A 22,946-nucleotide genomic window follows, 5' to 3' on the forward strand; every position below is an offset into this window, starting at 1 on the left:
TGAAAGAGAAGTAGACTTTAGCAAGACGAAGATAGAAACACAATGTGTTCTACTTTGAAGGAACAGGTGTACAGGCCCAGAGGTGAGAGAGAGCATGTTGTGCTGGAGGAAGATGAAGTTCAGAAGCAGCTGAAATAAAGGGTGCAAGGAGCAAGTGTCAAGAGAAGCAACTGGGGATGTAAGCAATGGATACATCAAGAGGAGACCCATGCTTCATGCTGAGAAGTGCAGAGGGAAGGAGGCCTTTCGAATGCCTTGGCAAGGAGAAAGCCAAAAGCTGGGAGGCCAGTTAGGAGATTATCAGCAATTCAAGTGAGAGTTGATGAGATCCGAATTACAAGTCAAGACAAGAAAGGAAAAGGAAACTGGAACGGCCGAGATATATTTAAGAGATAAAAGCCTTTAAATGGAGTAGCTAATTAGCTAAGAAAGGTATGGTAGGCAGAATAATAACTACCCAAAGATGTCCCTGGCCGAATCCCCAGAATCTATGAATATGCTAGGCTACACATAAAAGGGGGATTAAGGTTGCAGACGGAATTAGGTTGCTAATCAGACGACCTTAAATATAGAGATTATCCTACATTATCATGGTAGGCTCAATGTGACCACAAGGAGCCTTAAGGGTGGAAGAGGAAGACAAAAGAGAGAGCCAGAGGAATTGGCAGTGTGAGAAGGACTTAGGCTGACCTTGCTGGGTTTGAAGATGAAGGAAGGCAGCTATGAGCCAAGGAACACTAGGAAAAGCAAGAAAACCGATTCTCCCCCAGAGCCTCCAGAAGACATGCTGCCCTGCCAACATCTTGACTTTGGCCCAGTGAGGGTGATTGTGAACTTCTGACCTCCGAGAATGTAAGATACTAAATTTGTACATTTAAATCACGAATTCTGTGACAATTTGTTAGACCAGCAATAAAAAATTAACACAGCGAGAGAGAGGAGGGATTGAGGATGATGCCAAGATTCTGTCCTGGGCAACTGTATGAGATGGTGCTTCTGTAAGGAAACATAGGAAGGGAGAAACAGGTTAAGGAGATAGGTGTTGATTCACGTCTGAACACATCAAATTTGGAATTCTGCAGTACTGATGTCAGGTATACATGCATGGGTCTGAAGATAAGAAAAGACCCCTAGATTAGAGATGCAGATTTGAGATTGATTAACATATGTGGTAATTTAGGCTACCAAGCAGAGGAAGAGTGGAGGGGGAAAGAAGAAAAGGAAGGAGGGGAAAAGAAAGGGAGGGAGGGAGGATAGGAAGGGACCTAGCACACAACCATGAAGAACAGTGGAATTTAGAGGATGGGGGAAAAAGCAGAAGCACACGAAGCTGAAAAGGAGCAGCCAAGAAGAGAGGAAGAAAACTGGAAAGGCACAGCCATGCAAGGCAAACTTAGAATATGTTTCAAGAAGGAAAGTTGGGTTCCAAGAATGCATTACTATTAAAGAGGTTATAGCAGTTAAAAAACTGAGATGTGAACACTGAACTCAGGAAGGAGGCTACTGGCACTCTGGAAGCCAGATTGGGGTGGGTCAAGGGTGGATTGAGGAAAAGCGTAATCATCCATAAGAAACTGCACAATTTCAATAGAAATCAGACAACACGTGCATGTGTGTGCATACAGTTTTTCATCTTTAAATCGTTAAACATGAAATATTTTTTATTTAATAAATTTTACGCAGTGCTGGTGAAGTTTCGGGGAAATAAGGACTCTTATACATTGATAAGGACTGTATACTTTGTGATATGTGTTGAATTATGTTCCCCCAAAAAAGATACACTGAAGTCATAACCTCCTATACCTCAGAATGTGACCTTGTTTGGAAACAGGGGCTTTGCAGATCTATTCCAAGTTAGGTCCTAATCCAGTAGGGCTCATGTTGTTACATAAAGAGGAAATCTGAATACAGACACAGAGGATAGAAGGTGTGAAGAGACATAGGGAGAATATGCTGTGTGAAGACTGGAGTCATGCTACCACAAACAAAGAAATGTCTGGGGCTTCCAGAAGCTGGAAGAAGCAAGAGATATGATCCCTCCCCTACAGGTTTCAGAGGGAGCAGAGACCAGCCAACATCTTGTTTTCAGACTTCAAGCCTCCAGTCTGTGAGACAATAAATTTTTGTTGTACTAATCCACCAAGTATTCGTGGTATTTGTGGTATTTTGTTACTGCAGCCCTGGACAACTAATACATCTTGCAAAAATCTGCCCTAGGACAGTTTAATAATATGTATCAAATGCTTTTAAAATAGTAATTTTGACTCAATCTCAATTAATTTATACTAATTAAAAAACAAGAGACTCTTAAACAGGAAGGTTCACTGCGATAAATTTATAATGATGAAAAATTAGAAAAACTTAAATCAAAATGAAAATAAGAAGTTGGCTGACTAAACCATGTATTTATAAGGTGAAATATGATATCATGTGTTAAACACTATTAAAATACCATTTTAGAAGAAAACTAATGATATGGACAAATGTTCATACTACATTTTTACATGGAAAAGCAGGTTACATTTGGTCCAATATTATTCCAACTTTGTACTTCATGTGTATATCTAAATAATGACGACCATGAAAGGAAAGCATGGGTGATTTCTATCTTCATCTTAACACTTTTCTTGTTTTCTGATTTTTCTACAGTGAATATAATCATAGAATACTAATAGTATTTTTCAAAAAATATTTTAGTTACAATAACAATGTGTTTGGTTAACAACAATTAACTACTATCTATCTATCTATCTATCTATCTATCTATCTATCTATATTCTAACTTTATTACTGACTATGTATTCCTAGGCAAGTCCCTTAACTTTTTGAGCATCAATTTAATAATCTGTAAAATGAGAATAAGAACTTTCTCATTTGGCTGTTGTGAGGATTGAATGATAAAACGGACTTAACACATATTAGCATAATGCCTGCCAAATACTACATAGTCAATAAAAGTTACCCACTATTATACACCTGTCTCCTAGAATTAGCTTATCAGGAATCAGAGATCCATGACAACTCACCAGGAAAGGCAATCCCTGTGAGTCTTAAATGTTCACGATTTATAATTATTGTAAGATGTCAAAATATTTGTTTCATCAGCTGAGTACTAACATTCAGGGATCGGTAATGATGCAGCACAGCAAATTTGAGCAGCTCTTTTGTGTTTGTGTTACTTTTCATTTAAAGTTATAATTACATTATAAAGGAGATTTCTAGACATGGAATAATAAAAGGCTAAGCAGGTTAAAAGTGATTACTATAAGATAAATGACAGCTGAAATATCATTGCCAACCATTTCTCATTGTAATCCTTGCTGTAATTTCCTCAAAGCATTTTACAGGGTGAGAGCAATAAAAAATGTCTTTTTGCTCATATGGAGATCAACATTGGAAAATTTTATTGCTGGTTACTTAAGATGTTCTGATGTAGTTATCATGAAAATCAACAGTTGCTCAATATTACAGAACCAAACTGTGTGTGTGTTTTTTTTAAAGGAAGGAAACACAACATGAGACTATTTATTTTCAACTTTTATATTATTCATCTGGCAATTCCATTTGCCTACTATACAGCCTATCTGACTACTACAAATAGAGAGGAGACAGTAATTTCATAAGCAAATAAATATTTTTATATTAGAATTATTTACTTTAACTTTTTTCAATAATTACTTTATTTTTAATTTTATTTATTTATTTTTTAACAAAGTTTCACTCTTGTTGCCAGGCTGGAGCGCAGTGGCATGATCTTGGCTCACTGCAACCTCTGCCTCCCGGGTTCAAGCAATTCTCCTGCCTCAGCCTCCCGAGTAGCTGGGATTATAGGCGTCCGCCACCACGCCCAGCTAATTTTTGTGTATTTAGTAGAGACGGGGTTTCACCATGTTGACCAGGCTGGTCTTGAACTTCTGACCTCAGGTGATCCAACTGCCTCGGCCTCCCAAAGTGCTGGGATTACAGGCCACCACGCCCGACTATTTTTAATTTTATACATTTAAGGTGTACATCATGACATTTTAATATACATACTGAAGTGATTACTACCATCAAGTAAATGAACAACCATAATTGCACATATTGGAAATTTGCTGAGAGTAGATTTTCTGTGCTCTTATTGGTCCTCGAAGTCATTTTCTATCTGGACGTACTTGCAACATTTTATCAGAAATTGCTTGACGTTCCCTGCAATCTCTAAATTCAACCAGTCATTTCCGTGAGGATGGGGAGGGTAGAATTGAAGGCAGGGGAAATTTTGATGCTTCTTTTCATATTCCAAACTATCAGTAAGCGTCCTCTTCTAATTTGTGCTTGAAAAGACCTAAAAGCATTTGTTCATGCAGTGTTGATAAAGTCTCTACGATGCAGCAGTCTCTCTGCTTAGTGCTGGCATTTATCAGAGAGACAGAGATAAATCTAACACCTGTTATTAATGAGTCAAATTTCAGATTAAAGGAATGATCAGTGATTTCATTTGTGGAAGAAACATTTGCCTTAGAAAATAATAAGTAGACAATTCTGAATAAAATAATATCAAATAGTCACTCTTACTTCTATAAAAGATTACGGTCAATGTTTAGCAACACTGAACGTGTTAATTTCTCCCTCTCCAATTCCCAGATAATCTACTATGTTGGACCCTAGAGACTTATTTACATAAAATGTATTGACACTTCACATCAGTGTAAATGTGGTTTCCTGTTCATTACGCCACATTTTTCTGAGAACAAAGAACAAATAAATTCAACCCAGTCTACATTGGTTTTAGAGGGTCACTAGTGAGACCTAGAGAAACAAAGCTAGAGGGAATAAAAAGTGAAACCCACAGCAAGCCAAATATTTATCCTATGTTTTACAAACGTTTCTTTGGTAGAAGTAGATATAACTTTTACATCTCTTATTCTTTCCTTCTCATGATTTCTATGGCTTCCTGAATAACATGTATGGAGACTTTTAGTAGAAAAATGAAGATGACAATGAGAAAAGACTAGCAGAATGAAAAAACATAAAGGAAAACAGGGACATTAAAGTACATATTCAATTAAAAATTTCCTTTCTAAAATGAAGAGAGTGTCAGTAAAACTTCACTTCTTAGATTTTAAAAGAATTATCTGTCATTATAGAAAACAGAAATCTAATCTCTCTCTCTTTTTTTTTTTTTTTGAGATGGAGTCTCACTCACTCTGTCACCCAGGCTGGAGTACAGTGGTGCAATCTTGGCTCACTGCAATCTCTACCTCCTGGGTCCAAGTGATTCTCCTGCCTCAGCCTCCTGAGTAGCCAGGATTACAGGTGTACACCACCATGCCCGGCAAAATCTTGTATTCTTAGTAGAGATGGGGTTTCACCATGTTGGCCAGGCTGGTATCAAACTCCTGACCTCTAGTGATCCACCCTCCTTGCCTTCCCAAAGTGTTAGGATTATAGGCCTGAGTCACTGCTCTCAGACTCTCAAATATGTTTTGATTTGGGGCTGACCTGCTTCTCATGAGATAATATTTAGATTAGTCATCAAAGCCTTGGAACACTGTGGGTATAGAGTTTTCCGTGCTGCTAAGAAGTCCATGAAGGAGTATGGGAACCTGCTTATGGATTTGTGGCTATTGGCCTACTATACAGATTTTGTATATAGATTTTGACCAAGGATATGAAGGTTATCTACACACTTCTGTTCTACTCTATAACTGAAACCTCTGATACTAGAACAAATGTTGGGTGAGAGTCTCAGATTTCTATGAGCAGTGGTGTGGTTGACATAGTAATGTATAGCCCAGATCACCCTTCAGGGGAGGATTACTGAAGACAGCCTCCAGATATCAGCATCTTCACAGTCACTGAAGCTGTAGGCAGTTACCTGGCTATGGGACACATCCTTCATGAGGTAGACCACATTTGGTTACTGAGCAAAATGGGTAAAAAGGTCCAATCATTGTGACCCATCATAGGACAACACTGATGGAAAATTCCTATCCCAGAGCTCCCTGACAGATTGGCTGAGACTTTGTCAGACATATATCACAGTTTACCTTCTTCCCTTGCCTAATCTTGCTTCCTCCCACCTCTTCCATAAGTGCTGATCACCAATAAAACTCTTGTGCCCCAAATTCTAGCCTAATATCTGCTATCAAAGAGCTTAAGTGATGACATGAGTATAGGGAGATAGATGACCTCAGGTGTTCAAGAAGCTACATTAAAGACAGTAGACAAATGAACATAGTCATCATATCAATAGATTAAAATACAAAAAGCACATGATCGACTTTTCATAAAATCTAACACTCTTTCGTGATAAAAACACTCAATAAACTAGGAATAGAAGGGAACTTCCTCAACCCGATAAAAGACATCTACAAAACATTCATGGTTAACCTCATACATAATGATGACAGATTGAAAGTTTCCAACCTAAGATCAGGAACAAGGCAAAGAGACCCTTAGAGTTCAGGTCTGGACTAGGATGAAGACAGTAGAGCCACCCTGGTCCACTTCCAATGAGGGAAGTGGAACCCCAAGAAGCCAGAGTAAGTTCTGGGGACAAGCTAAAGAAGTGAAGTCCACTTTATGGATTACCCCAGTGCCTCCAGCACTACCTCCTTCTGAAAACTGGTCCCAGCCTCCCCTCCTTTAAAGGCCCTGTCTTTGACCTACTGAGGAATAACAGAATCCATTTTCTAAAACCTTTCTGGCAAAAGTTAATGAATTATGACTTCACTTCCAAATAGGAATTGAATTTTTTCTATCTTTTTTCCCCTCTTCCCATAGTGTCTTTTGTCTTTTAATGTTGGCCCCAACATTTTTTTTCTAAGACTTCATGCCTCTATGTTTAGGATTATGATTATAAATGGCCCCATCTGGCCATGTGCTCTGTTGATGGATCCCATCCTCTCATCCTTGACTCTCCCCTACCTTCTTCATTTTCCTCACTGACCTCACAGGAAGTCCTGTGAATTAGTCAAGTCATTTTTAGATTCAAGGGGTAGCAATGGAAGTTAAACTAGCTTTGGCCAAAGAAAAGGATCGTGTAAAGATATTCTAGAGTATCTTTTTTTTTACAACTAAATAGTTAAACAACCGAATTGCAGGAAATGTATCACCGGACCTTGGAGACAACTGGGGCCAGGGATATGAATGCCATCTGGACTCTTGTTCACCCCTTTCCTCTTGTGTCTGTTTCTCTCTGTGAGCCTGCTCCATTCTCATTACAGTGGCATCCTCAAAGCAGGAGATCATGGTTATCAATTGGCTCCTAAGCTTCCATAGCAGAGAGGTACAGAAACTATGTTTTTATTTCAATATGAAAATTCACAAACATTCTATTAACCAAGGAATTAAAAAATAACTAGCCCATGAATCACAAAAATAAATGACCAGGCCTAATCCATCCCAGAGAGGAGTTCTGCTTATGTGGCAAGGATTTTTGTTGCTATTGCTCTTTATCTTAATTGGAACACCTTTGGGTAAGACATGCATTCTCTGGCCAGACTCAGGCCCTGTCACACTGTCATATTCATCAATGTCATACAGCATGATTGTTCCTGAAAGAATTCGAGTTTGAAGCCCAAGGTAGACTGAATTTCTTAAGGATAGGCACTAGGCCAATTTTCTTTTCTCTATGCTTAGTACCTAGTCAAAGACCTACATATCACATCCCAAAGAAATCCTTGAATCAAAAATTGAACAGAACTGTAAAAAGCCAAAGAACCTTGCAAAGTAAACTGTCAAATCATACATTAGAAAAGCACGACTCCCTCTATGAAGCTCTGGTTTTTCACTTTTTTCTTTCGTAACAAAAGCCAGGGACTTTACTTCTCCTTTATAAACTTGGTATTATAATAGTACCAACTGCACAGAATATTGTGTAGACTAAAGATAAAGAAAATAGAGCATGTGGCTCTGGGCCTACTAGAGCAGCATTAAATAAAAGTAAATCATTGTCATCACTGTCACTGTCATCACATCAGCATCATCATTGCCACGCTGCTTTCACTCTTAGGAAACCCCCTCCATAGGCATCTGGTGATGTATAAGAGTTTTAGTTCCTTTAGTACCATTGGTAGGAATTTTCCCCATGTACCTTGGTGGGCACAGCATCTTCAATCTATCCAGATCCTGGAATTTAGAAAAGAGATTGAGTCCAAGCAGGTCTCAAAAGCATAGCACAAACTGTGTTTCTCCTCCAATGGCTAGGACCACCTGAACATTTCCAAAAAATTTTCCCTGATTAGACAGCCTCCCAGGAATCCCACACAGAAAGCTGAGTCAAAGTCCCCTTGTGTGCAAAGCTTAGAATAGGCCTCATTATAGTGACTGTAGAGAACTCCTCTAAACCCAGCCATTCAGGCCAAACACAATTTATCTTCTATGCTCCATAGTTATTAGATCTACAGATTGGGACACATTTAAACTGCATCCTCCTTACAGATGAGCTGTAAAGATTAATTAGGCAGTATCAGCCAAGGTGGAGGTCTCGTGAGAATTATGCATGACTGTACTCACTCTTGTTTTTATAAGGCTTGGGAATATTCTTTCCTTCTCTTAGTTATTTAAACTAAAGAATCACTTATAAGTAATCAAATGAAAGAATAAACATTTGTATTCAATGCAGCATTCCTCAATCAAGCCTTCTCCTTTAAAATAGATAAAGGAATCTACACTGAGGATGCTGCATGGAAAGCGATCACTCCTCTTAAGGGGACACTGCTTTATGGTGTAGATGCAATTTTCAATGCCATTTTGATTTAATCTTTTGTTAAAGATCTAGCTTGAGTAACCAATTGATTTTGTTAGTCCCTGGAGTAAATGCTTACAGGAGGCTTCATGGCATGTATTTAAGAGGTTCCTGCTCCTTTATGAAATGCATTTGATTTAATAACAAGAGAAAGAAAAAAGGCTTCATTTACTACATGCTATTCTTTCCAGTCAATTTTGCATAACTTTTTTTTGAGACGGAGTCTCGCTGTGTTGCCTAGGCTGAAGTGCATTGGCATGATCTCGGCTCATGGCAACCTCCACCTCCCAGGTTGACACCTGTAATCTCAGCTATTCAGGAGGCTGAGACAGGAGAATCATTTGAACCCCAGAGCCAGAGGTTGCCTTGAGCCAAGATTGTGCCACTGCACTCCAGCCTGGGCAACAGAGTGAGATTCGATCTCAAAAAAAAAAAAGGAAAAATTCTAGAGAGAACTAGTGGATGTTCCATAAAGCAGGATTCACATGCTAATCTCTGCCATAGGATCAAGTGTTTACAGGTCTTAAATTAGATTCTAAAGAAAAGGCCGGGCCTCATCTTAGCTTACTCCCATGCCACTTAGGAAATTCCTTTTTCTCCTTCTTCTCCCTTCTGATATTCTGTTTCTTTGAATAGTAATGACAGCAATGAAAATCAGGGTGATGACAGTAGTTGTCCCTCACTGGTACATGCTGAGCAATTTACTTATATTTGCTTATTTAATCTTCACAGTAACCCTAAGAGGAACTTTCACATCATCCCCATTTTACAAATAAGAATGCTGAGATTTAGAAAGATTAACTTGCTTGAGCCAAGTCACACAGGTTTAGTCCCAGGTTTATCTCACCCCAAAGCCCATGATCTTTACTCCTGAGTAACACATGGGAATGGAAAATCCTTGCCAAATAAATAATCGGTATACCAGTATTGTCATTCCACATTTAAAACCCAGAAAAGGTAAGGAGTGGCCAAGCTTCCAGTGCAAACTAGTAAATGACAACTTTATTTTCACGAGCTTGACTTTGCAGCTAAACATATATCCAATCCAGTTTAATGCATGGCAAAGATAGCCTTCTCCCTGCAGCACTGGATTCACCATATGCAATAACATCTCATCACCTAAGGTGAACTTCATAAGGGCAAACCACTTATTTCCTTAAAAAATAAAATAAAAATCCCCTCCTTGGTGGGCGAGGATGAATGCTCTTCTGCTCACCCCAACACCCCCTCACTCTCACCAGAAGAGAGAAAAAAATTATCCCCAAAATATCTAGGTAAGCTCATGTTATAACTAATATGAAGGATAACAGAAGAAAAACGAATGGCAGAGCAAGTAAACCTAGGGACTGTAATAATAACGGGGTAATCAGACACCAATTTTCCAACAAGAAATTGGAAGATATAGTATTAATAGGTGGGTTATATGTGGTGGTTTTCATACCCGTGGCTAAAGCCCCTAATTCCCCTCCACAGTTGTCTCTAAGGCACTGCCCGTCTGACAGCCATTACATCCTCCACTCTCAAAAATGAAGCCCAGACGTTAATTGGATGTAACTGACTTGATCTCAGGGACAACTCTGCAATATCTAAAGGTGCATCAGCCAGAGCATTGCACCTGCTTAGAATTGCAGATATTTCCTAATCCAGACAAAGAAAAGAGTGTACTTCTTGTCCCAATTGTTGTGCCTTACAAAGGCAATGCCAGGCAAGTGAAGATCCAAGCTTATGCTCCTAGCTCTGTGTCAATTCAGCTACTCACAAGCTTCAGCGGATTCCCCTGATAACACATTTCAACATCACACACAGTCTGGAGATTTCTGCTATTACCTAATCTCCATTCCTTTTTCTGAGATTTAAATACATCTCTGCTCATCTTGCGTTAAGCAGAAACAGAACTAGACCATGTCAATATGTAACACAGAGAAAAAAATTAATCTAAACTTACTGTACCTATTTCTGACTTCTAATGGGGAAGTATAGGGATAGAAATGCCATAATTCATATAATTCTCCACTTCTTCTAACCCAATTCAGAGACTAGAGGGGAGGAAATAGGTTGGAAGGCATTTCTGATTTAAAGTGGTAAATTAAATACACGCATTGGCCGGGTGCAGTGGCTTATGCCTGTAATTCCAGCACTTTGGGAGGCTGAGGCAGGTGGATCATGAGGTGAGGAGTTTGAGACCAGCCTGGCCAAGATGGTGAAACCCCATCTCTACTAAAAATACAAAAATTAGACGGTGTGGTGGCAGGCATTTGAGACAGAGAATTGCTTGAACCCAGGAGGCGGAGGTTGCAGTGAGCCAAGATCGTGCCACTGCAGTCCAGCCTGGGCAACAGAGCAAGACTCTGTCTCAAAAAAATAGAAATAAAAATAAAAAAATAAATACACATATTTAGTTCTGCACCCTCCCAACCACATTAAATCCCAAGTAAGAGATTTTTTAAATGTTTGAACTCACAAAGGAAAATGGGAGAGGAGACAATAATCTAAAATGTTGGGGGCTAGAGAATGGATGGATGGGTGACAACTGACTTGGTAGACTGAGAAAGCAGAATTCTAAATCAGCAGCAGGAAAAAAGCAAGAAACAATCTGTTCTACACTGCAGGGCTCCCATTAGGCTCCAGAATCAATGGCACCAGATATTTCTGAAAGGGAGAAAGATGATATGGCTAAACACAGGAAGATATGTTAGAAGAGTGTTTAGGAAGCAGTTTGCTCCTCCTAAGTCTACTACCATTGTTCTTTCTCCATATTAGTAGAGCCTGGAGCTCTATTCTCAGGAATGGGAAAAAAGGGTCTCCAAACAGTTGAGTGCAAAGCCCCATACTGAAAACAACAGAATTATAGAGCATTTACAAACTGAATGCTCAGACCTCAGCCCTTTTCCACCTCTCAGTTCCCAGAGGGTTGGCAGACATGCAGGGAATTAGAAGAGACTTCTCTGGGAATTGTAACCAGCCAAAGAGAAAAATCTAAAGATATTGATATCAGAAGTATTTTTGTTGTTTGGTGGTTGCTGTTTTGGTGGGGGTTAGTTTTTTGTTTGTTTGTTTGTTTTTGTTTTTTAGGGTTTTATTTTTATTTTATTTTTTGAAACAGGGTCTTACTCTGTTGCCCACGCGGGAATACAGTGGCACAATCATGGCTCATTGCAGCCCTAGCATCCCCAGGCTTGGGCAATCCTCCCACCTCAGACTCCCAAGCAGCTGGGGCTACAGGCATGTGCTACCATGACTGGCTAATTTTTGAAGAGACAAGCTTTTTCCATGTCAGCCGGGCTGGCCTTGAACTCTTATGGCAGCCTCCCAAAATGCTGGAAGTACAGGCATGAGCCACTGCACCCAGCCATATCAGAAGTTCTGTAAGAAAAGAGTCCATCCAATCACCCTGCAGTAAAGACCAGAGTCAACAATCTCTCCATAGTATGTAGAGATTCTAAATATGTTCACATTTCAAAAATCGAATCATCAGATAGAACAGAGAAAACAGAAGAGAGGAACTGTCAGTGAAAAAAGCTCAAGGAAATTTTCTACACATGAAAGATATAAATCTCAGATTTAAAGCTCTGACTAGCCTAATGGCCCAGTGTAACAGGTAAAAATAGATCCCTATCGAGACATTGTATGAAATTTCACAGTAAAATTTCAGAATTTTAGGGAGAACTAAAAGACACTAGAAACTTCCAGAGAGAGAAAAAATAGACTTTCCTATAAAGAATAGAGTCTGGGCTGGGAGCAGTGGCTCACGCCTATAATCCCAGCACTTTGGGAGGTCGAGGCAGGCAGATCACGAAGTCAGGAGTTCGAGACCAGCCTAACATGGTGAAACCCTGCCTCTACTAAAAATACAAAAATTAGCTGGGCATGGTGGCATGCGCCTGTAATCCCAGCTACTCAGGAGGCTGAGACAGGAGAATCATGTGAACCTGGGAGGTGAAGGTTGCAGTGAGCCGAGATTGCGCCACTGAACTCCAGCCTGGGCGACAGAGCTAGACTCCATCTCAAAAAAAAAAAAAAAAGGATGGCAATCAATATGAAAAGATAATAGAGCAATACCTTCAAAATGTGAAGGAAATAGTGATTTTTGATCTACAAGCCCTTACATGCCCAACTATTATTATTTAGTGTTAGGATAAAAGAGAAACAATTTCAGACATGAAAATTCTAAAACAAAACACACAACAACAAAACCTTCCATCTTGTGTATCCTTTCTTGGGAAGATACTGAAAGATGTGCTCCAGCAAAACAAAGGAGTAAATGAGGAAAGCAGAAATAATGAATTTCAGGAAACAGAGGATTTTACACAAGAAATCAGAGAAGAGAATCTCCAGGATGACAGCAAAGGGAGATGGCAGAATAAAATGTGTGCAGCCTACCTAGGGGGTCACCAGACCAGACTGGGCCAGGTCAGAAGTCCATGGGAATGATTTCTACAAGAAGGTAACATGAGTGGAAACTGCTGAGAGGAAATTTACTTTAAAACATGGAAAGCAGATGCTTCTAGGGAGGTGAAAGTGGTAGGGAGGATGGCATTTCCTGACCAACATATTAAAATATTTAATTCTTAATACCACCCACACATATAACTAAAATAGTTTTTAAAACACTATTTTTAAATAAAACATACATGAAAGGGTAAAACCCTGAAAATCTAGCACATTGTTTAGAGGATGACATCAATTAATCTTTGCATGTACAAAAGGAGGTCAGAATCAAGCTTGTGGGAGAGGAAAGGAAGAGGGCTGAGTTTTTCTGTATGAGGAACCGATACTACTTTTTTTTCTTACTGAGAAAGGAACAAGAATTGAGACAGGAGGGAATGAAGAGAGAGGAGAGCAAAAAGGAAATAGACTGGAGCAAGTACTAGCAGAAATGGCCAAGAGATTTACTTCTTTTTTTTTTTTTTTTTTTTTTTTTTTGAGATGGCGTCTCACTCTGTTGCCTAGGCTGGAGTGTAGTGGTACCATCTCAGCTCACTGCAACCTCTACCTCCCAGGTTCAAGTGATTCTCCTACCTTAGTCCCCCGGGTAACTGGGATTCCAGGAGTATGCCACCACGCCTGGCCGGATTTACTTTAAACTTATATGTACCTGGACCATCTCACATCATCATTCTCTAACCATAAGGCCAATCTCAACATGAAAAAAAAAAAATCGAGAGGCACACACAAATCTGATACCAAAAAAACTGAAAATCTTAACTGGAGATTCTCAAGGAGATCAGGAAGGAAGCTGTATTTTACTTCACACAGAACGATATCCTAAAACACCTTTTTAAATATCGTTATCTGTCTCCAGGGTTTTCTACATTCCACTCTGAACAGGACCTGCTCACATCTAGCCTTTTTTGTTGCCACATCTCAGAACTCAGCCTCACTGACACTTCTCTGACCCTACCTGGAGCCTTTGACCGTCTCCTCCTTCTCCTCCTTCTCCTCCATTCCAGACACTCTTTTCTTTCAGGTAAAGCCATTTGACTTTCTCCTGGCTCCTCCAGGTCTACTTTTCACCTATCAGCCATTAGCTCATCAAAGGTATGAAAACGAATGATCATAAACATTTACAAAGTCTGTTTCCCCCTCACATACACCTACTAATGTGGCTGCATATGTCTAGAATACATGAGGAAAAAAAAAATACGAAGAAAGCTCTTTCTGCAACTGTAGTGGATAGTGGTACAGAAGCCATATCCCCTTCCCCATCCTTTAGGACTAAGGTGCTGGTTTTCACACCTGCATCCCTTTTGGAAATTGCCCTTTCTAAGGGAGCAGCCTTGCCCAAGGTTAGACCCCCCTGCCTGGGTCATATAGGGGGTTTCCTAGGAGCACAAAGTCATAGTTAGAGAAAGGATAGTTGGAGGAAGGAAACCTGTTTCTACCATGCCTTGCACTACCCCGTTTTCTCAGAGAAATGTTTTACTTAAGAATAGACAGAGGCTTGATACTTATTCAAAGAGAAGTGGCAAATGTGAGTAGTGGCTAAGAAGACTTGTTCTAGAACATTCTTGGGTCATCCCTTGAAGACTCAATAAATACCCAGAGGAATTATAAACTTGTGTCTGTAGTTCTTTTGTTATCATTGCACCAACATGTTTCTATTATTTGAAATTCTTTTTCTGGGTAATCACTTATAATTAGTGCAAGTAATACACAAATGGTTAAGCCAGGTGGCTGGAGAAACGAGGTGGCTGGTAGAAAAGAAAACATATGGGAAGGAATGAAAACTCAGGGTTGGTCTTGGAGAACTGCCTCTGGCCATTCCGAGGAATCCTGTCTAGTCCTAAGAAGAGAGAGGGACATGAGCAGGAATAAAAAGAGTGGCTTTTTTCTCAAAAGGTCTGTGAGATATGAAGAAGTAGAGGCAGCACTTATTTGGGTTAGTCTGTCTAACTTTGGCTTCAATGGGGTGTGAGGGATTTGCCCCTTCAGCAAAGCAGCCATAGCACTAGTCCACTGGGATGCTACCACAGGGCCACAAGGACATATTACAAGAGGTAACACCTCCAGTGATGGGAGGTGGCAGAGGTATACCTGTGATAGTTGTGGCACAGACAAAATACTCTCATATAACTTTACCAGGTATATCATAGGAAAAGAGGGAAGTAGGGAAGAAGCAGAGGAAATGGCAAATGTGAGTAGTGGCTAAGAAGACTTGTTCTAGAACATTTTTGGGTCATCCCTTGAAGACTCAGTAAATATCTAGAGGAATTTTATAGTAGGAAGGTTAAGTTTCCACTTTAGAAATATGTTTTACACACACACACACACACACACAACCAAAAATGAGCTGATATCCAGAGTAAAATAGACAACTAATATTAATTAATAACTCTCCTAATTATATTCCATTGCTAAAGTCAATTGTTTATTTCAACTAGAAAATCTGCCTTATTTAAGACATTAGTACTCAAAGATCATTGATAATGGGTTTGCATTTCCACAAGTGTGTTTGAATTTCAGTTATCTGACATCTCACAGTAGGGAATTGCTATTTGCATTTTCAGGTACAGACATCTGGGATTCAAACATGAGACTGAACACAATTATCCTTCACAATAAAAGCAAATAGAGCTCGGCATGAATTTTCTAATTGTTCTTTCCTGCTGAGCCACAATTTTTCGTCAGAACATATATATAAAAGAGTAAGTACCAATATGCCCATTCTTCTCACAAAGGCCAAAGTTATCTTCTCAAAGGCAAAGTCACATTATTTCAGTCTTCTGCTTGAAAGCTTCCAATGGAGACTAAAACTCAAATTCCTTATCATGGCAAACAAAGCTCTAGATCAGCAGATCCAAGCTTAAGCATGCATCAGAGTGACCTGGAAGGCTGGTTAGAACATGGATGGTTGGGCCCCACCCCAGAGTGTCTGATTCAGCAGGTCTGGGGTAGGCCTGGAGAATTTGCATTACTCACAAATTCCCTGATGATGTTGATGCTGCTGGTCCAGGACTGCATTTTGAGAGCCACTGCTGTACCTGCTCAAGTCCCTGTCCAATCTCCAGCTTCATCTGACACTCTCCCGTGTGCCCCTTCTGCATCACTGGCCTTCTTTCTGACCCTCAACACCTCATGCTTGTTTCAGTTTCAGGGTCTTTACACTGATTGTTCCCTCTGACTAAACTTGTTCTCACTTTGCTCTTCACCTTCTTTGAAGGGCCTTCTTACCTTATCCCCCAGCTAAAGGAAATCCTCATCCAACCACTCTCCATTTACACCACTGTCCTATTTTATTTTCTATTCCTGGCACTCATCTCTATCTGAAGGTATGCTATCATTAATTGCTTATATGCTTATTATCTGCCTTCTCAACAGAGAGAAAGCTCCAAGTAGACAAGGAATTCCTCTGGCTCTCTGTTTATGTGTAGCACTAGGGGGTAAATGATAAATAATTTTTGAATAAACAAATAAATCTGTGGAGGGGACCAGATAGCAGTTTGAGTTTTCTAGTCACAAGAGAGCTTTCTTCACTAGGCACCAAATGACTCTACCTTGATTGGTCTCTTTCTGTTACTCTCGTCTGAGAACTGTTTATGACCTACATCATCTGTAATTAGAAATGTATTACACATGTCATTTGTAATTAGAAAATTAGACCAGGGCTTATAATTTAGTACAAAGCTGGTAGAATGTTCATTGTGCTAATCAGAGAATGAATATAGTAATACTATCCTTACTCTAACAAAGACAATAAAGCTATTTTATAAAAAGAACAATGGTGTTGTGAACGAATCAAGCATATTTTAAAATGAAGCAGAATTCACATTTATTTTGATGTGAGGCTGTTATTTGTGATCTCAGGCATATGACTCTTAACAAGTCACCAAACTGCAAATCCATACAAGGAAATGCTAATTTACAATACTTGAAAAATTCCGTTTTCAACCCAAACAAAAATATAAAAGATCTACCTCTCTTAAACACTGGATTATTTAACAATTCTATCTGTTCTCCAGCTCTTAACATAAGCCTTAATTTTTATAGCACTAATTTGAGCGGTTTCCTGCAACTGCTGTCCATGAAAATTTATTTTTAGGAGACACTTAATGTTTGGTTCAAATTCTGTGGCTCACAGTAAGTGATCTCCCTTAATTTCTTTTGCTTGGGAAGGAAAGTAAAACACCGCACTTTAGAATCAGATCCTTCTGGGGGGTTTTAATGACACTTCATAAACTTGTGTCTGTAGTTCTTTTGTTATCATTGCACCAAGCATGTTTCTATTATTTGAAATTCTTTTTCTGGGTAATCACTTGATAATTAGTGCAATACTTAGCTCATCCAGTATACAATCATACTCACACACCATTCTCTTGGTGTTCTGTTAAACCCTGGCAGAAAACCTACCACATGGTGATGCTCAGTGGGTAATAAATGAATGAATTACCAACATAGCAACCAAAGAGAACAGGAGCACAAAGTCATAGTTAGAGAAAGGATAGTCGGAGGAAGGAAACCTGTTTCTACCATGGTTTGCACTGCTCCGTTTTCTCAGAGAAATGTTTTACTTAAGAATAGGCAGAGCCTTGATGCTTATTCAAAGAGAAGAATATTTGTGGACCTGTTGCTGCAAATGGGTTGTCATGTAATGTGGCAGAACAAGTCATTAATTAGCTGGGTCACGCTGGGCAAGCTGCTTTACCTCTATGAACCTCATTTTTTCTTTTAGGGAAAACTTAGTGAGTTTAAATGGTTTATGAGATCCAAAATTCCATGCTTATCTATTAGCTCTATTTCTAATAACTGAGGGAAAATGCTACATCCCAATGTCATACTTGATTTTGTGATAGCTAATCACCTAAACTGAAATATATATAGCATTCACAAACCATCAATTTAATGTATTGCATGTTATTGATCCACAAAGACAATTGATGCCATGTTCAGTTTTCCTGATGCATCGGTATACCCCCTAGGACTTCACAATTGAATTCAGAATTGAAACCTCGGACCCATAGTTTTTTACTATGGCAAGGCCTGAATCATACGTTGTTTCATGTGCTTTCCTGGCTTCATTTCTCTGGGACAGGAATTATGTAGAATACCCTGGCATCCTTTCCTTTCTCATTTTGTGATTTTTATGGTATATGTGCTAGGAATATCATCACATGGTAATAGGATATTAATATTCATGGCTTCATCTTCTTTCTTCTCTCTCCATAAAACAGATTCATATAGATTAGCACGGACTGCTTCAGTGCAGATAGGCAAACATGAGCCAAGGCATGGAAATTCATGTAAGGAACAACTTAACTTAGAGTAAGTGAAACAGATCAATCTACTTTTATTTTTCAAGCTGAACACATTGTAAAAATTAAGCAAAACAAAAGTGAAGTGTGACAGGGATTTTAATCAGAGAATATAGTAGACTGCCATCATCAAAGCCCATAAGAAAAGACAAGGCTAATGCTATTGAGGTTATCTGGGTATCAGGCAATGATCAACCCCAAGAAACCCACTGTTCTACAATCAATTTCCCCACAAAGGGAACTTAGTTTATTCAGGTTAATGAACTGAGGGAAGACATAGGACTTCAAACAACATCTGAGCTTTTTTTTTTTTCAGCAGAAAATGTAAATGATCCAGGTTGCATACAAACCAATAGGTTGGTTTGCTCTTAATGAAACATGTAAATTTCCCTTTACATGTAGCTCTGAAAAGTTGCCAACTGAAGAGAGACTTTTCCCTTATTAGTGGCCCTTTGCATAACACCCCTCACGATATAGTCATTGAAACAAAACACATGCTGTGCACAGCTGCCTCAATTTGTGCAGTAGATTGGCTGCAAAACAAATTTCAACCCAGTATCCTGTATTGGTGAGCTACAATTGAGTTGGAAGTTCCTTTGAGAAATAACCCAGCAAAAATTAGAGTTTTAAAGTATCACCATGCTATACAAACATGCCATGATTTATTACTTTGTGCTCAGATCATTTAACATAGACCCATTCCTCTCCAATGGTCTTTGTTATATCTACATAATAATAGTAGCTACCTTTGCTTTTCTGCATTTGTCAAGGTAGTTACATGAGTTTGTGTATTCTTACCCAACTTGGTAAACCAATAAGAATTCCTAAACCTCACAAATTTGGACACATGCTTTCTTTTTTTTTTTTTTAATTTATTTATTATTATTATACTTTAAGTTGTAGGGTACACGTGCATAACGTGCAGGTTTGTTACATATGTATACTTGTGCCATGTTGGTATGCTGCACCCATCAACTCATCATTTACATCAGGTATAACTCCCAATGCAGTTTTCACGAATAGCAACCATGAATGGTGAAATTATTTTCTTTAATAAAACATGCGAGAAGAAAAAGCTTTCATATGGATGCAAGAATTTCTAAACTTCTCCATGAATCTTCTCCTGAGTTGCTACAATATTTTCCTTTTTTTTCTTCTGAAATACAAAGCCCATAATGACAACCTAAGATCTGGGAAATATTAACATGTTTTCCATGGCATATGATGTAAATACCATTTCATTGACAGCAATTTTATTTGAAAAATGTATTATTTGCCTACCCTACATCCCATGCCCAATGAATAGCAATTTTACTGCCAATTCCACTTGCCCAGTATCTACTGAATACATCTCTTCCTCTCTATTCCCTCAGATAATCTTTCTCTTTCACCTTCATTACTTGTGGCACACTGTGATTTGTTATACACCAAATCAGTTCCCTTCTCTGCCTGGGCACACAGGTAGACTACACATCCCAGCCTCCCTTGCAGTTAGCTGAAGCCACATGATTTGGTTCTGGCTATAATGGAATGCATGCAGAAGTGTTATCTGCTCCTTCTAGATGGCCCATAGAATCCTTTTGAGAGTATCTTCCTTTCTCTTTTCCAAACTGTGAGCTGGATGGAGGAGAGACTCCAAAGACCTAGAAGAGGGCTAGGTCACAACATACAAGGAAGACGAGAGCTTGAGTCACAATTTGGAGGACAGCTGTCTGTACAAATGAGCCACCCAACCAGAAACACCTGCAGTGGATTCGCAAAAATGAGAGGCAAACATTTACAGTATTGACACTAGACTGTAGGGATATCTGATACAGTAAATAGGCTATCTAACTAATATACTACTAAAATAGCCTCATTTCCCAGCTTCTTCCCTCTCTATCCCATTGTCCATACTGAAATCATGTGTATCTTCTTCAAATACCACCTTTCAACCATTACCCCCATTCAAAAATGATTCATAGATACACTGAATATACAGTTGCTGTATTTCTATTCTGTTCCAAGCTAACTTTTTACAGAATCTTACAGTTGAAATTCCTAGCTTTCTAGGATTTCCATTTGTGTTTACAAGTTTGCCTCTCATTACACACCCTACCCTGAGCTCTATGTTCCTAATTCCTGGCAACCCAAAAGATTCACTATTCCTGACATAGTATTTCAGATTGTTTGCCTTCATGCTTTTGATTCCCTTTGTTCTGTTTCTAAACTTTACATTTCTTTTAAGTTCCACTGTAAATGCTATCAATACCAGAAAGCTCTATTCCCCTGAATCCCTAGCTGAAAGTAATCTTGTAATATCTTTCTCTGTCTCTGTCTCTCTCGCTCCTTCTCACCCCATCACTCCCACATAATTTTTTTCTGTTCCTCTAAGTTCTGCAAGTGCAAGGAGGATGAAGCCATACACCTGTCTCATTCTCCACCGGAGCTGACACTATGTCTGGTACATAGTGGATACTTCATTGAATGACTACCACCTACTCGTTGGGGCTTACCATAGTGCCAGAAGGGTAATAGGTCATTGTTTAATGAATGTGAAATCTACATTTCCACCAGGTTACAACAGTCTGCAACTTCTAATACTTCACAACAGCTTTACTTTTTCCCTCCAAATATCTGTTCTTCCTCAGCACTGTCTACATGATGGCTTTCCATCCTTCTTGTTGCCTAAACCAGAAACCGAGAATGACCCCTCTCTTCCTCACCCCCTGAGCTGATCCCTGCTGATGCTACTTCCTAAGAAGACCTCAAATGCATCTTATCTTCTTCAGCTACTGCTCCCTTAGGGCAGGCTGACATTGTCACCAAACTGGCCTTACCCTGCGTTTAGTGCAGCCCTCGGCCTCCCCACACCCGGGTCCACTACCTACACAGCAGCCAGATGGTCTTTCTAAAATCAAACCTGATCTTGTTCTTCACCCATTTAAACTCCTGAAAAGGCTTTTGACTGATTTCACAATCACATTCTAGATAAAGTAAGCATAACCTAACCCACATTTTTGTAAATTGATTAATTCATTAACTCAGCAAATAAATGTGAAGCACCTCTTTGAAGTGTCAGATACTGTTGTTAGTGCTGGAGGATACAATGGTGAACAAAAAACAAAATCTGTGCGCTCGTTGAATTTACATTCTAGGGTGGGGATGTGCAGTAAATAAAGACAAAATAAATATACCATTTAGCATATTAGAAGGTTACAAATGTTGCGGGGAAAAAATGTAGCACATCATGAAGTCTGAGAGGGCAAGTTTAGAGGAAAGATTATGATTTAAATGAGGAAACGAGGGTAGGCCCTTATTGAGAAGGTATCACTTCAGGTGGAAGATATGAACCATGCGGACAGAGGAAGTAGCCAGTGCTCAGTCCTCAGTCCTAGGAAGAAGCATCTCTCATCTGTATGAAAAGGTTGATCTAATACTCTCTTGGTAATCTCTGCTTTAGCCACCAAGACCTGCTTCTAGTTCCTTTATGTACCATTCTTCCTTTTCTGGACCTTTGCGACGTTATTCTCATATTCACTATGATGAGGATATGTCAAAGGAGCCCAGGATCCAAATGAAAGAGCTCTCAACGGCCAAGGCTGGAACAATTTGAGCAAAATATAGTAGTATTGGATTATAAACCAAAGTATATAATAAACATCCATGAGTCCATACTGACACAAATGACTAAGTAAATAAATGAGGGAGAAGAAATGAATCTCCTGTATAGAAGAATTCCAAATAACTTAAATTGATACTCCCCCTGACCCCATGAAGGTGGAGCATGACTCCCCATTCCTTAAGTGGGGAATGTGCATAGTGAATTCCTTCCAAAGTATGGAAGGGGGTGGGGACAAAAGTAATTTGCTGCAGTGGAGAAATTTGACACTTACTATCTCACCCAGGTGATCAAGGTTTACATCAATAGTAATAAGTCACATTGATAGTATGTACTCTTGATATGATATGGGTAGAACAGCACTATTTTCCTCCCCAAAACCCATAAGCCCTGTTAATCATGAGAAAACATCAGAATTCCCTCTGTTCTTCCCTTCCCATTTTCCCTATCTAAGTCCTCCTCATCCCCTAGGGGTTAGCTGGGCACTGCCTGCCATTCTCTCAAACTGTAGCATGCATACAAATCACCTGAGGTGAAGCCTGGCAGTCTGCATTTCTGACAAATGTCCAGATGATGCTCATGCTGACAGTTCACGGACATAAGTGATGCCAGTCCAGAAGGCTGGTCAGTGGTTCTCAACTTTGAATTATATTGGAACCAACTACAGAACTTTTAAATATCTCCCTTTCCCACCAACAATGCTCCACCCAGATCAGTCAAATCCAAAATTCTGAGAATGGGATTCAGGTATAAGTTTATTTTCCAGCTTTCCAGGTAATTCCAATGTGCAGGCAGGTTAAGAACCTGTGGAGTGTCTAAGATGTCTTCTAACTCAGAAACCTACCACTGGGATGGCCAGGCCTTT

The 22,946-nt window shown here is 39.4% G+C and overlaps 1 protein-coding gene across 2 annotated transcripts in view; it reads right to left on the reverse strand.

Moving 5' to 3' along the window:
• PLPPR1 (phospholipid phosphatase related 1) overlaps positions 1-22,946 on the reverse strand; it is a 292,502-nt gene that overhangs the window by 227,264 nt on the left and 42,292 nt on the right. The window lies entirely within an intron of this gene.

Source organism: Macaca fascicularis, chromosome 15 (assembly GCF_037993035.2).
Source record: "Macaca fascicularis isolate 582-1 chromosome 15, T2T-MFA8v1.1".
In the NCBI taxonomy this organism is placed as follows: Eukaryota; Metazoa; Chordata; class Mammalia; order Primates; family Cercopithecidae; genus Macaca; species Macaca fascicularis.